Source organism: Cavia porcellus, unplaced genomic scaffold (genome assembly GCF_034190915.1).
Source record: "Cavia porcellus strain 051 isolate PalLab524CR breed Dunkin Hartley unplaced genomic scaffold, mCavPor4.1 scaffold_3, whole genome shotgun sequence".
Taxonomy (NCBI): domain Eukaryota; kingdom Metazoa; phylum Chordata; class Mammalia; order Rodentia; family Caviidae; genus Cavia; species Cavia porcellus.
The window spans coordinates 16,988,759-17,004,764 of NW_026947486.1; the positions used below are offsets into that span (position 1 = coordinate 16,988,759).

A 16,006-nucleotide genomic window follows, 5' to 3' on the forward strand; every position below is an offset into this window, starting at 1 on the left:
CTCCATCCATTTTGAAGGACAGTTTTTCAGGGTACATCAGTTTAGGTTGGAAATCATTTTCCTTCAAGATCTGAAATACTTCTCTTGATGTTCTTCTTGACTTCATTGTTTTTGTTGAAAAGTCTGCTGTGAGTCTGATAGTTTTTCCTTTATAGGTGATCTATCTTTTCTCTCTAATGGCTTTTAATATTCTATTCTTATGTTGGATTTCTCGGATGATGATTATTATATGTCTGGGTGTAGTTTTATTTTAGTTAAGGCTGTTTTGAGTTTTACATGGTTCTCTAATCCTAATACCAGATTCCATTTTCATGTTTGGGAAATTTTCACCTATTACTTCTGTAAGTAGTCTCTTGATGTCATTTGTGTTTTCTCCTTCTTTTTCATTTATCAATGTTATGTTGTTTTTCTTTGCATCATCTTGCAGCTGTTGAAATATTATTTCCTGATTCCTTGTTATTTTTAAAAGATCTTTCCTTTCGTTTTCACTATCTGCAACCTTGTCTTTCATATCTGAAATTCTATCTTCACTTTTGTTGAGGCAGTTTTGCCAACTTTCAATGGAAATTTCGGTTTCCTGTATATCTCATTGAATCTGCTTCATATATTGTGTTTGTTTCTTATATTGTTCATCCAGGGATTCTGTCTTTTACATTGTTCCTCTAATTTTTAAACTGTGTTTTCTTTTGATGTGTTCAGCATTTTTTTCATTACTTTTATCATTTCTTCTTTTTCGTTGGGAGATTATTTCTAATTTGAATTCCTTTAAATCTTCCTGGAGTTGCTTCTTTATTTCAGTTGCTATTTTTTCAGGTATTTTAGGTCTATGACATATATTTTGTTCTATGTACATGGCTCCTAGGCTCTTTTGGTATGGGCTTGAAGTTTGAGATTGCATTTTGGTCTTTCATTTTGTTATTTTCCTATATTTATATATGAAAATTCATTTTGTTATTCATTTTGTTATAACAAAATTCATTTTGTTATTTTCCTATATTTATATTTTCCTATATTTATATATTTCCTATATTTGTTATTTTCCTATATTTCAGTGTTTCATGTGATGTTCCAGAGCTTCTCCTGGGCGTGTTGGAAATCATCTCCTATGTTCTCAGCTCCTGTGACTGAATGGAAGTTTCTGAGCATGATTCATCCCACAGGACCTTCTGTGCCACCTCCAGTGTTCCATGAAGCTGGATGGGCACCTAACTACTGTGGATGATGGTCCAAAGCTCTCCCCGGGAAAACACCAATGCACTGGAACTCACTTCACTTGCCCTCTATTCTCCTGATTGAAAATGGTTGCTGGGCATAGTCTAGTTGGGCCCACAAAACCTCTCAAGACCAGTCTAGTGTGACTGGAAGCTGAACAGGGAATTACTTGCTGGGAGTGATGATCTTAAACTCTGCCCTGGTTCATGCTGGTGTGCTGGAATTCACCTCAAGCAACCCCAGTTCCCTGAATTGAAAGAAGGTCACTGGGCTGGTCTTGCCAGGCTGAGAAACCTTCAGATCCAGGTCTAGTGTGGCTGGAAGCTGGGAAGATCCTTGAACACTGGGAGTGATGATTTCAAACTCTCTCCAGACCCCTGCTATTGTGCAGGAACTCACCTCTGGCATCCCAGCTCCCTGGATTGAAAGAGGTCACTGAGGGTGGCCCAGGTAGACCCAAGACATGCTGAGCCCAGTCTTCTGTGGCTGGAAGCTGAATGGGTCCTGACCACTGGGACTGATGATCTTAAACTCAACCCGGTGCCTGAGCTGTAGTGCAGGAACTCACCTCTGGCCTGAGCGTATTCTCATAAGAACTGAAAACATCATACCACAGTGATATATATTCACCCCTGTTTTTAGCATCACAATTTGTAATGGCTAAACCCTGGAAACAACCTAAATGCCCATCAACTGAGGAATGGGTAAAAAAGATGTGGTGTTTTTATACAATGGAATACTACTGAGTTATAAAGAAGGGCCACTTTGAGGCTTTTATAAGTGAATGCATGCACTTGTGACCATATTCATAAGTGAAACAATTCAAACTCACATGTGTAAATACCATATTGTTTCCCTAGTGTAAGAAACTAAAAGAGTATATAAGATAAAAAGTCTTCAACAACCATTTAAAAAGGCAAGAACATGATCAAAGAGAAAAAATAACTCAGGGAAAAGGAAAAAAGAAGGCAAAGAGAAGAAAAATATACAAATTTATAGTTCTTGGAACATAACAATTAACATCTGTAAGATTAGATCAATTTTGCATGTCCGTATCTGATAATCTGAGTACCTCTTTTAAAGATAGCTATGCAGAATAACATTTATTACATTCCTAGCACTTTCCTTTGAAAGCCTACATTGTTACTGTTTTAGGCTCTTAATTATAGTTATTTATTTGGCTCTTATTTCTTGTTTTTCTTATACTTTATTTTGTTTAATTTTTCTCTCTAATACAGAAAGGATAGATGTACATATTTAGGCTTATATATGATTAGAACTTCACTAAATGATAGGCTTATATATGATTAGAACTTCACTATGATTTTAACTTCATTAAAGCATTTATAAGAACTAATTTTATTCTGTGTGGTGGTATAACCGCTACATTGAAGAAAATAAGACATTATGGTAGCCTTTGCTGATTTCCTATCATCTTGTGTTGAAGTCCAATAGTGCCTTAATCTTGGTTTTGATTTGTTTTAGTCTGTTTTCAATTATTTGATTTCAATATGTGTGAAGTTATGCATAGCTAGTTTGAAGATAACAAGAGACATTATTGTAGCCATGGTTGGTTTTCCTGTTGTCTGGTTTTGAAGATCTATAAAGTTTTCATTCCTTTATTTTGATCAGTTTTTATACTATTTTCTCTTGTTTGAATTCATTCTGTGTGCAGATATGGACAACTATTTTGATGAAAACAAGAGACGTAATAATAGCCACTGTTGATTTCCTATAGTCTTGTCTTGAATTTCTGTTATTTATGTTGTTTTACTCTGATCTGTTTTGTTTTGGTTTGCTTTGTTTTGTTTTATTCTTTTTAAAATAAAATAAATTTAGTGAACCTATTTTGCTGGTCTTTTTTTTTAACAAAGACAGTCAGTTTTCTCCCAATGCATCCCTAAATTAAGTTTTGATTTTCAGCTCCTCTGTTGAAAATAAGTACATACAGGCAAAATACATTGGCAAACTGAGTTCTTGTGATTTGTTAGTAGTTTCAGTCTTTGCTTGGGAAGACATTCCATCATATATATCATACTTAAAATAAGGTGGAGGATTGCTTGCTTTTGCAAAAGCTTTTCCTTACTTTTCATCAGTTTTCTGTTAACAGTCAAAAAAACCAAGGCGAGTGGCAGTACTACAAATTGAAAAAAATAAATATATTCCAGAAGCCTAATTGGCAGTGAGATTTTTTAAAAAGTAACAATTGATTATGAAAGTGGTGGATGCTAAATAAATTTTAATTATTTTGATTACACTTCTCATGTACAGACTTACTAAACTCTCAATCTTCTAGTGTCTATTAGTTAAACTTTATATATACATATATATACATATATACATGTATATTCATGTGTATACATTTATATACATGTTTTTCCACTGCATGCAAATTGCAAGAAAAAGATGTACCATTTCTCTTTCATATGTTGGATTATGTAGGAAATGTTTGTGACCTATTCTAGAACAATTTGAAAGACGTTCTTGTGGATGTTTTGTGCAGTACCATTGCATTTATATTGATAGTTTAAAAGTTTCACTACACAATAAAACTCCCATGATGCTAGATTTGGTGTGTACCCAATTTGAAAAAAGGTTGGTTGATACCTGTATAAATCTGTTGAAATGTTCCTCTTATAAGGAAATACAGCAATCTTAAATATTTTAAAAAGTACATTAAGTGGCTTGCAGCAAAAGGAGCAGCAGCCGTGACACCAGCACAACCCTGGGCCTGCCCGTGGAACATTTACAGAGTAAAACCACTAAACGAGGCAGGTCTGAGGTGGGGGATATATGGAAACTCACAAGAATGACAGAAACTCAAACTCTCCTGTGTCTTCCAGTAATGACCAGTTTTGCATTCCAATGTCACAAGGAAACACCAATGGTATCCCTGGGATGACCTCCAGTGACATGAAGACATGTACTGAAGGGACTGTGTTAAGTTTTCATAACATTAAGTAAAAATGAAGAGTGGATTTCTATTTTGTCAGAAAACAGTTGAGAAAGAAATATTATCCAATGTCAGTGGAATCATGAGATCCGGCTTCAATGCAATTCTTGGACTTAAAGTTCAGGCAAATCTTCATTTAGAGGTCTTAGCCACAAGGAAAGATCCACATGGATTATCTGGAGATGTTTTGATAAATGGAGAACCATGTTCTGCCAACTTTAAATGTAATTCATCTTATGTAGTGCAAGATGATGTCGTGATGGGCACACTGACAGTAAGAGAAAATTTACAGTTCTCAGCAGCTCTTCAGCTTCCAACAACTATGAAGAATCATGAAAAAATGAAAGGATTAACATGGTTATTAAAGAGTTAGGCCTGGATAAAGTGGAAGATTCCAAGATTGAACTCATTTTATCCATGGTGTGTCTGGGGCAAAAGGAAAATGATCAGTATAGGAATGGAGTTGATTACAGATCCTTCTGTTGTGTTCCTCGATGGGCCCATGACTGGATTAGATGCAAGCATAGCAACTTCTGTTCTTTTGCTCTTGAAAAGAATGTCTAGGCAGGGATGAACCATAATCTTCTCCATTCATCAGCCTCAGTATTCCATCATCAAGTTTCTTGATAGCCTCACCTTATTGACCACAGGAAAACTAATGTTCCATGGTGCACAGGTAGTTTGGACTACTGTGCCTCAGCAGGTTACAGGTGTAAACCCTACAATAACCCTCCTGACTTCTTTCTGGATGTGTTTAACTGAGACTCTTCTGCTGTGACACTAAACAGACAGGAAGAAGACTGTAAAGTCAACAGAACTGAAGAACTTTCTGAGAGAGATAAGTCAGTTATAGAAAAGCTGGGTGAATTCTATGCCACTTCTACATTGTACAAAAATACAAAAGCTGAATTAGATAAACTTCAGGTGGTTACCAGAAGTGTAGCTTTCAAGGAAAACACCCATATGACCTCATCCTTTCACCAGCTGAGATGGATTGCCAAGCATTCATTCAAAAACTCATTGTGCAATCCTTAAGCCTTTATAGCTCAGATCCATGTCACCATCATACTGCCACTGGTTATAGGTGCCCTTTATTTAGGGCTAGAAAATAACAGTGCTGGAATCCAGAATAGAGCTAGCATGCTATTCTTCCTGAAAACCAACCAGTGTTTCAGCAATGTATCAGCTATGGAGCTCTTTGTCATGGAGAAGAAGCTCTTCATACATGAGTATATCAGTGGATACTACAGAGTTGCATCTTACTTCTTTACTACAAATGAGGTTGTTGCCAATTGTTATATTTACTTGTATTTTGTACTTCATGTTAGGCTTGAAGCCAAAGGCAGATGCTTTCTTTATAATGATGTTTACCCTTATGCTGGTGGCTTACACAGCCAGTTCCATGGCACTGATCATAGCATCAGGTCAGAGTGTGGTCTCTGTAGCAACAATTCTCTTGACCATATACTTTGTGTTTATGATGCTCTTTTCAGGTCTGTTGGTAAATTTCACAAACATTGCTCTTTGGTTGTCGTGGCTTCAGTACTTCAGCATTCCTTGATACAGCTTTACAGCTTTGCGCTATAATGAATTTCTGGAGCAAGACTTTTATCCAAGACTCAATACAACAGCACAGAAGGATACCTGTAGAAACAGCTATGCAATATCTTCTGGAGAACAATGCTTGACAAATCAGGGCATCGGTGTCTACCCTTGGGCAGTGTGGCAGAATCATGTGTCTTTGGCTTGTGGTGATCATCTTCCTCACAATTGCCTACCTAAAATTGTTATTTCTCAAAAAAAAAACATAAGTTCTTTAATTTACTTTGAGTTGCCCTCACAATAAAAAGAATACCTTGAAAAAATTAGATAAAAATTTAAAAATAAATACAATTAAATCAAGTATGCAAATAAAAAGTACAAATAAAGGGAAGACATAAAATAGATATTAGTGTTACAGATTCTAGGCTCCACAAGACAGCTAGATGTACCTATAGAGTCACAGACTTTCATGATTACAATTTCATTTTATGTCATTTTGAAGTTATTACCAAGTTGGAAAATATTTGTACCTCTCTAAGGATATATAATCTTTTAATAGTTATGACATAAAAAAACAGGTGACTTACATGGGAGGACGCTTAGTTATGGATACTTATTTTTCTGCAGAGATGGTAAAATTTTAAAAAGCATACTATCTATCAGTTATGACAAAAGTACATAATAGCTGATTCAGTTTATAGCCAAGTATACAAATAAATTAGAAAACCACCTCAATGTGAATTTCAGCAGATTTCAAATAAAGTATCAATCAAACTTTAAGTTCTGAGATTTTCCAAGTTTATTTTCAATATGGGAATCATTGGATTCTCAAGGACGAAATGATACATCCATGTGTGTTCTGGGAAGGTAGACAGAGACTGCCTACTCTCTTGTGCTCTACTTGATGCCTAAAATGTGTGGTCTGTTATTGTTCCAGCCAGCCAGCACCAAATAAAAATGAAAAAAACGTACTATTCAGTCTTCTTCCTGAACCATTTTATCTGATCTGTCTCTCACCATACTCTCCAGCCAGCTTCTATATATACAGGATTCACCTTTGGTAAATACTGCTTTGATCACCCAATGTTAAAGCTGAGCTCAGTATTGCCTATCCATTATGAGCCTAAAATTCATCATTGGATTCTCAAGGGACAATCCTGCCAGGTGTCTCTCAAAGGTATCAGTTGCACAAATCATTCCTGGGGGGAACTTTAAAGTCAGAAGGAAAATAAGGTTTTATTAGAGGAACCCTGTGGTCTTTATATATTAGAAATATTCACAACCTTCCAATCTTGGTCCTCTAATGAGGATCCACATGTAGCCACAATTTACTGGCTTTCCAACCAGGTAAAACAACTTTTTGGGTTTTTTTAATGTGTGTCTATAGACCTGTCGACAAGTGCATAACAGTTCAACACTGAGGCAGAGATGGCAGTAGGAACCATAGGAATCACAAATCATAATAATTTTGCTAACACTCATTCTTGATTGTGCAATCATTGTCGCTTGATTTATCTTTGGTCACCTGCTACAGAGCAAAGGTCATGGGAAGGTAGTATTCTGGAGTAATTACAAGATCAAGATATGAGACATCAAACATGAGATGTTATGCAGGTGTCCTAAGCCAAGAAAGAGTTCTCAACCTTCCAGGCCATTGACTAGCATGATCCCTGGCCTATTAGGAATTGGGCCACACAGCAGGAGGTGAACAATAGCCAGATGAGTAAAGTTTTATTTCTATTTACAGTTGTCCCCCATGCTCACATTACCACCTGAGCCCAGCCTCTAGTTAGATTAGCCAAGCATTAGATCTGTACATCTCATAGCAATACAAATCCACTGTGAATTGTGCATGTGAGGAATCTAGGTTGTGTACTCCTTATGATAATCTAATCTAGAAACTATCTCAGGCTTCCCAAACCACAATATGAGAAACAAATTGGTTACACAGAACCAAGCCTTAATGCCAAAAAGCCTCGGGACCACACTGTCCTAAACCCTCTCAGCTCTGACTTCCTAAATATGCCTTTAGTAAATGATAAATATAGTATCTAGACTTTTGATTCCCTTCTTACTCTTGCCAGTGGAGAACCCTGTGATCACTTTCCCTCATCCAGATGCCAAAGAGTTTTTGATTAGCCATCTACTGTGAGTTTCTGAAGGTCCAGATCCTCTGGACACTACTCTTCACTTGTTTTGTCTCTGAGCTATAATATTCCCCAAGTTCCCCAAATTGTGCTTATACTACATTTTTTTTAGAGTTCATGCAATTGAATCACTCTGTTCAAGCTGTATATTTTATCTGGGAGCCCTATAATTATATCAATACGAGGTGTTCAGGAACACCCGCCACCACAGGGTAATTTCTGCTCTAAGAAGAGGTGCTGTCATTGCCTCAAGATTTAGTCCTCTTACAGGATTTCCCCTAGTGCATTATGGAGAAGACCCTAGCTAGATAGGCTGCTTTCTCTGACCTTTACAAGCTACGCCTATATAGGAAAGACTCTAGGAGACCCTCAAGCTGAGCAGTGATTCCAGCAACCACCACAGTCACACTTGTTTAGAAATATTGTACCCAGAGCAAGCAGGGCCCAGAATCCAGTCCAAGAGAGCCTGACCATGTGTGCAGGTTGAATTCTAGCATATGGGGAAAACTTGGAACTCTGCTCCCAGGAGAGTACACACAGAGTCCACACATGCCCAACTGGCCCACACCCAGTGAGCTTCAAGTGGCAAGCAGTTGCCAGCAATCTTCCCTAGGGGCCAAAAGTGGGCCAGATGATTCACAGTGCACCAAGGAAGCTTTGAAACATCGCTCAAAACTAGGAAATAGGTGCAACTCCAGCAAGCACTGAGGAATGCCATACCACCCTGGGACCTCAAACTACAACGCCAGGAGCTTCCTGAGTAACTCCTGCCAGCCCTGAGAACACATGCTGCTCTCAACCCTTGGCCTGCGGAGCTGGCCACTTCCTGCGTGATTCCAGTCAGCACTGAGGAATGCCACACTGCCCTGGGACCTTGGCCTTCACCCAGATGATGCCCAGACCCAGGACATTTGCTGGCCCCAATGGGACACTCCCTCCCTCCTGGACCTAATACTGCTATTGATCTTCAGCTCCCACCCTTTCTCCCAGAACCTTGGACTACAGCAGATTAACTGTGCTAGCTTGAAGGGAGATTCAATAGCTGCCTCACGCAAACAGAGGATTTCAGCAGGCTCCGGTCAGTGTGATGAGTGTGACTCTAAAATAGAGGTGTACAGTGGGTAAATAGAGCCAGCAGTAAAGCTCCCTCCAACTAACTGTAAGATCTTGGTGAGTCTGACAAGAGTGTGGTTGACCCCTTCCTGTACACAGAAAACATCACACAGGGTAAGGAGTGTACCAATAAGGACTCCCCCAACTTGGAGAAAATCAAAAGGGGTTATGAGACACACAGGAGAAAACAGTAGGGCCTCAGCTGACACAAACACTAGAGACAGGGACATTTGGTGCCTTTGGAATAACCTGAAGATAAAGTAATAGAAGGAACTAAAAGTTGACCTTGTCAGCTCAGGAAGAATATAAGACTCCCCCAAAAGGCCCTGCAGGGGGAAGTCAGGTGACTGGCCCACCTCTTCATTGAAGGACCCAGCAATTGGAGAAATATCAACTTTACATTAGGACCCCAAGATACACACTACCAACAGTTAACACTAGTGGGATTGAAGGACCAACTATTATCTCAAAAGGGGGAAATGTCAAAACAAAAAAGCAAAATGCAATCTCAAACATCTAGTCCACCAAGAGCAAGTACAGCAGACATGGAAATAGAATACTTCAAAAGTAACACACCAGAATTCTCTGGACAGATAGCAAGTGAAATATAAAAAAAAAAAAAAAAAAAAAAAACTCCATGAGGCTATAGAGGAAATCAAACTAGAAGCACTCTCCTATGTAAAGATAGATATAACAACCTTAGTAAAGGATTTGCGAAGCACAGCTTAAGAAGAACTAGAGAAAAAAGTACAAGAGCATGGAAAACTGATTGAAATCTTGAATGAACAATATAGAAAACAAGCAGAATTCATGGAAAAAACCTCAAAGAGACAGTCAAAAAACAAAAAATTCTATTGAAAGCTGGTAAAAACCATTTAAATGAAGCTGAGGATAGGATTTTTGACCTTGAGGACAGGATCTCACTTAGTGATCATGAAAGCATAGAACATTTAAAAATAACAAAGCAGCATGAAAATGACAATCCAGCAAATTCAAGATGATGCCAAGAGCAACAATATAAGATTAATAGGCATCAGTGAAGATGCAGGAGTCAATGCAAATGACATAACTAAAATATTCACAGAAGTAATAGCAGAAAATTTCCCAAACATGGGGCAAAATCTGACATGCAGATAAATGAGGAATACAGAATTCCAAAGAGTCACATCCAACATAAATCTACACCCACACATATAATAATAAAGATCTCAGATATACAGCATAAAAACAAAATACTAAAAGCTGTTAGAGAAAAGACACAAATCATCTATCAAGGAAAGCCCATTAGAATCACAGCAGATTTTTAGAACAACCCCTCAAATCAAGACAAGCTTGGAGTGAGGTATTTGAAGCCCTTAAAGAAAACAATGTTCAAGCCACATTGACATACCCAGCAAAACTGTCTTTCAAATATAATGGAGAAACAAGATACTTCCATGACAAACAACAACTGAAGAAATTCACTTCCACCAAACCAACCATAGAAAGAGCACTGAAAGGCATACTAGATAGATAGAGATAAAAATGATCACAATTTCCAGAACAACAACAGAAAAAAGCCATCAGGTAGGACAAGCAATTAAACAAGGGGGGAAAGTAGAAAGAAAATAACTGGAACATAACATGGCAATAACAAGAGTACATATCAGTGACATCCACAAATGTAAATGGATTCACCTATCAATTCACCTATCAAAAGAAATAGGTTGACAGAATGGATCAAGAAACACGATGCCACAATATGCTGTATACAAGAAACATATCTGACCCAAAAGGAAACTCACAGATTAAAAGTCAAAGGATGGAAAACAGTATTTCATGCAACAGGAACCTAGAAAAAAGCAGGGGTAACAATTCTATTTGCAAACAATGTGAATTTCAAACATAAAATGATTTAAAAAGATAAAGAAGATCACTACATACTTGTTAGTGGAAAAATGCAAGAGGAAGAAGTAGCAATTATAAATATATATGTACCAAATATAGGAGAACTCAAATGAATAAGACAGATACTAATGAACAAGAAAAAAACCAAATACACAAGAACACGATGATAACAAGGGACATTAACAGCCCATTGTCACAAAGAGATAGATCAAGTAGACAAAAATTCAGCAAGGAAATAATAGAACTGAATCATACCTGTGAGCAATTGGACTTAATAGATGTTTACTATTAGATAGTTACTTAATAGATATTTACTAGAGTGTTACACCCAACTGCATCAGAATATACATTCTTCTCCACTGTGCATGGGACATTCTCCAAAATAGACCATATATTATCCCATAAAACATTCTTAAGTAACTGCAAAGGTATTGAAATTATCCCATTTGTAATATCTAACCATAGTGCACTGGAGTTGGAAATTAATGGCAAAAGAAAGTGCAAAACTTGCATCAATACATGGAAATTAAATAACAACCTTGTGAACAACCAGTGGGCTACAGAAGAAATTAAGGAAGAAATAAAGCAATACTTATAATTCAACAAAAATGTGGAAAAAACATACTGTAATATATGGGATGCAATAAAAGTGGTCTTAAGAGGGAAATGTATAGCAATAAATTGTCATATCAAGAAAACAGAATGACCACAAATAAACAACCTAATGCTTCATCTCAAGCTTCTAGAAAAAGAGAGTAAGTTAAACCCAAAACTCATAGGGGAAATTGTAAATTAGAGTAGAAATTTGTAATTAGAAAATTGTAATTAGAGTAGAAATCAATGCAATTGAAACTAAAAAAAAATACAAAGAATTAATGAATCAAAACGCTGGTTTTTGAGAGAATAACAAAAGTGACAAACTTCTTGCTAACCTTATAAAGAAAAAAAAATCCCCAAATTCACACAATAAGGAGTGAAAAGGGGGAAATTACTACAGATCCCATGGAAATTCAAAAGATTATAAATACCTACTTTGAAAATCTCTACTCACATAGAATGGAAAACACAGAGGAAATGGACAGATTTCTAGAAACATATAAATTACCAAAAAGATACAACAATTTTGAATAATCCAATATCAGCTATTGAAATTCAAAATGTAATAAAAAATTTACCAACAAAGAAAATCCAAGGTCTTGATGGATTCATGGCTGAATACTACAAGCAGTTTAGAGATTTGATGCAAACACTCCTTAAACTCTTCAATAAAATTGAATAAGAAGCAATACTCCCTAAATCCTTCCTGGAGGCAGGTATTACTCTCATACCAAAACCAGAGACAGACTCAACCAAAAAGCAGAACTATAGGCCAATCTCACTAATGAACATTGATACAAAGATTCTCAATAAAATACTGGCAAATAGAATGCAGCAAATCATCAAGAAGATTATACAACATGACCAAGTATGATTCATCTCAGGAATTCAGTGATGGTTTAACATATGCAAATCAGTAAATGTAATACACCACATCAACAAAGCCAAAAGCAAAAAACACATGGTCATCACAATAGATGCAGAAAAAGGTTTTGATAAAGTCCAACATAGGTTCATGATACTCTTCAGATACTCAGAACACATGCTGTCTACTTCAATCTTATAAAGGCCAGCTATGACAAACAACAACCAACATTATACTAAATGGACAAAAAACTGAAAGCTTTCATTTTAAAATCAGGAACAAGACAAGGATGTCCACTATCACAACCCCTATTGAATATAGTTCTGGAAACACTAGCCGGAGCCCGAGACAAGAGAGAGAAATAAAAGGAATAAAGATAGGAAAGAAAGAATTTAAATTATCACTATTTGTAGATGACATTATACTCTATATAGAAGATCCAAAACAAATCCATTAAAAGACTACTAGAAGTAATAAACAAATTCAGCAGTATAACTGGATACAAACTCAATGCTCAAATATCAATAGCATTCCTGTACACAAACAAAAAACTCACTGAGAGAGAAATTATGGAAAATCACACTTTACAATAGCATCTAAAAAAATGAAATACTTTGGAATCAACCTAATGAAGAATGTAAAAGACCTATATGCTGAAAATTATACTATGCTAAAAAAGGGGGATTGAAGAGGATATAGAAAATGGGAGGATATTCCTTGCTCTTGGCTAGGAGGAACCAACATTGTGACAATGGTCATAATCCCAAAACAGTTATACAGACTTAGTGAAATCCCAATCAAAATACCATTAACATACCTCACAGATCCAGAGAAAAAACTCCCAAAATTCTTTTGGAAACAGAAGAAACCTAGAATAGAAAAGGCAATTCTGGGCAACAAAAGCAAGGCAGGAGACATCCCAATTCCTGACTTGAAACTATACTACAAATCCACAGTGACAAAATCATCATGGTACTGGCAAAGAAATAGACCTGAGGATCAATGTAACAGATTAGAAGATTCAAGCACATCTACAAAGACACTCTGCTACCTGATATTGAAAAAGGGGCTAAACATGTTCAATGGAAGAAGGATAGCTTCTTAATAAATGGTGTTGGAAATATTGGCTGTCCACATGCCAAAGACTGAAACTATATTCATGCCTATCACCATGCACAAAACTAAAGTCTAAATGGATTAGAGGTCTAAATATTAAAACAGAAACACTAAATCTACTGGAAGACAAGGAGGTAGAAGTATTGGAGACATCGGGGTAGGCAGAAAATTCATGAACAAAACACAAACTTCATGAGAAACACTTCAAAGAATCAACAACTGGGATCTGTTATTGAAAAGTTTTTGCACTTCAAAAGAAATCACCAACAGATTGAAAAGAAAACCCACAGAATGGGAAAAATTATAGCCAGAAAAACCCTCAGACAAAGGACTTATAACCAGAAAATGTGAAGAACTGAAAAACATCAAGACCCCAAAATCAAAAACCCTCTCCAAAAATGGGCATCTGAGATGGGCACACAGTTGTCACATGAAGATATACAAATGTCAAATAAATACATGAAGAAATGTTCATCATCACTGATCCTTCAAGAAATGCAAATTAAAACAGCATTGAGATTTCATCTAACTTCAGAAAGAATGGCTGTCATCAAGAAATCAACTGATAACAAATGTTGGCAAGGCTGCAGGATAAAAGAAACACTACTCCGCTGTCAGTGGAAGTGTAGGCTGGTGCAACCACTATGGAAATTTGCATGAAGAATTCTCAGAAGACTAGAATTGGAAGTTCCATTCAACCCAGCTATTTCCTCCTGGTTATTTTCCCAGAAAAACTGAAAAAGTCATATCACAGTGATATATGTGCACCCATGTTCATAGCAGCACAATTTTTAATAGCTAAATCTTGGAAACAACCAAGATGCCCATGAACAGCAGAGTGGATGAAAAAGGTGGTATTTTTACACAATGGAATATTAACTCAGCTATCAAAAAGGATGATCTTGAGGCCTTCATAGGCAAATGGAGACAACTTGTGGCTATCCTCATAAGTAGAATAAATAAGAATCATATTTATAAATATTACATTGTGTCTCTAGTGTAAAAAGTAATAAGAAATGCAGGAATAATAAAATCCAGAATGTGTAATTGCTATTGTAAAAAAGAGAGGAAAGAAAGCACTCTAAAAGATATCGCTGCATGTATGTTTAAGTGTAATAACCATATTACTAAGTTTTTGTTGGATAGTTCAAAACAGAACTGTTCGTAGTATTGCTGTTTTAATATCCACTTTTATGCTTTACTTTTGTAACTTGAACAACTATGTCTAGGAGGACAAAATGCAGTTATCACCTAGTGATTCTTATTGTTTATATTTTTGAAATTATGTATTATTTTTACCCTTTTTCTGATTTTTTTCTTTAAATAAAAAAGGAAAGAACAACTGGGACAGAGGATAGGAGAAAAGAAAAAGCAAAATGATTAATGTATGTATGTATATAGGTATATATATTATATATTCTTATATATATGAGAGATAACGGTAACACTAATCTCTGTTAGTGTATCACAAAGCACAATTTATGCTTTCATGGCTTGATTGATCATTTATTTCATGCCTATATTTTGTAATTTGAGCTACTATTTTGAGGATAACAATATGCAATTTATTAACCAGTGTTTTTTTTTTTTTTTTTTTTTTTTTTTGTCTTTTTCGTTTTTATCGGTACCAGGGATCGAACTCACGACTGCCTGCTTGCAAGGCAGGCGCTTATGCCGCTGAGCTAAATCCCCAGCCCCTTATTAACCAGTGTTAATCATCTATTTTGTTTTGAAATTCTTTATCATCATTTTGCATTGTTTTTTTCTTTTTTAAATAAAAAATGCAAATACTCAGATAAGTGATACCATAGCAAATGTTCTATTTTGAGTAGAAACATTGAAGTAAGAAAGTAGATATCATATACAAAGAATGTATAATGCAGGAAAACAAGTTCTAGAGAACAATGTAGGAAAGGCAAGTGGGTCTATAATCTGATGATTATAGACACTGTGAATAACAAGATGAATTACAATTTCTCTACATGTCTGTCCTTGATCCATTAGATTGAACAGTGTCTCTTTCCTTCTCTTCTCCCTGCAGTGTATCATGATTTCTGTAGTCCTCTCATGTCCCAGAACCCACCTCCCCTTCCATCTCCATCCTCCATCCAGCTAACTGCACTCTGCCAGTGGCCAGCTTTGGGCAGCAAAGACTTACTTCCTATTCTGTGGGCCTGTGAGAATAAACCTTGGTATTTATGGTTGGAATGTGTGTGTGTGTGTGTGTGTGTGTGTGTGTGTGTGTGTGTGTACACATGTGTGTGTTGCTAGATATTGAACGCAACTTCTTCAAACTGAGCTACATCCATCCCCAACTTCTTTCTCAATATTTTTAAAGACAGGATCTCATTAAGACCCAAGCTGTGCTCAAACTTCCAATTTTCTTGATTTAGTTTTCCTAGAATCTGCTTCTGGTGTTCTAAATATTTCTTCTGTTTTCTGAATGTATTGACATAAACTAAATTATGGCATTTGAAATTTACTAAGTAGATGAAAGTCAGAAACTTTTAAATGCATAGTAAATTCAAAGGTTGAGTAACATGTTTTTGCTTACCACTTATGCTTATGTAATCT

At 36.3% G+C, this 16,006-nt stretch overlaps 1 pseudogene; it reads left to right on the forward strand.

Annotated features, from left to right (window-relative positions):
- The first annotated feature begins 4,005 nt into the window (after window positions 1-4,005).
- Window positions 4,006-5,976, forward strand: LOC100735459 (broad substrate specificity ATP-binding cassette transporter ABCG2-like; annotated as a pseudogene).
- The last annotated feature ends 10,030 nt before the right edge of the window (window positions 5,977-16,006 follow it).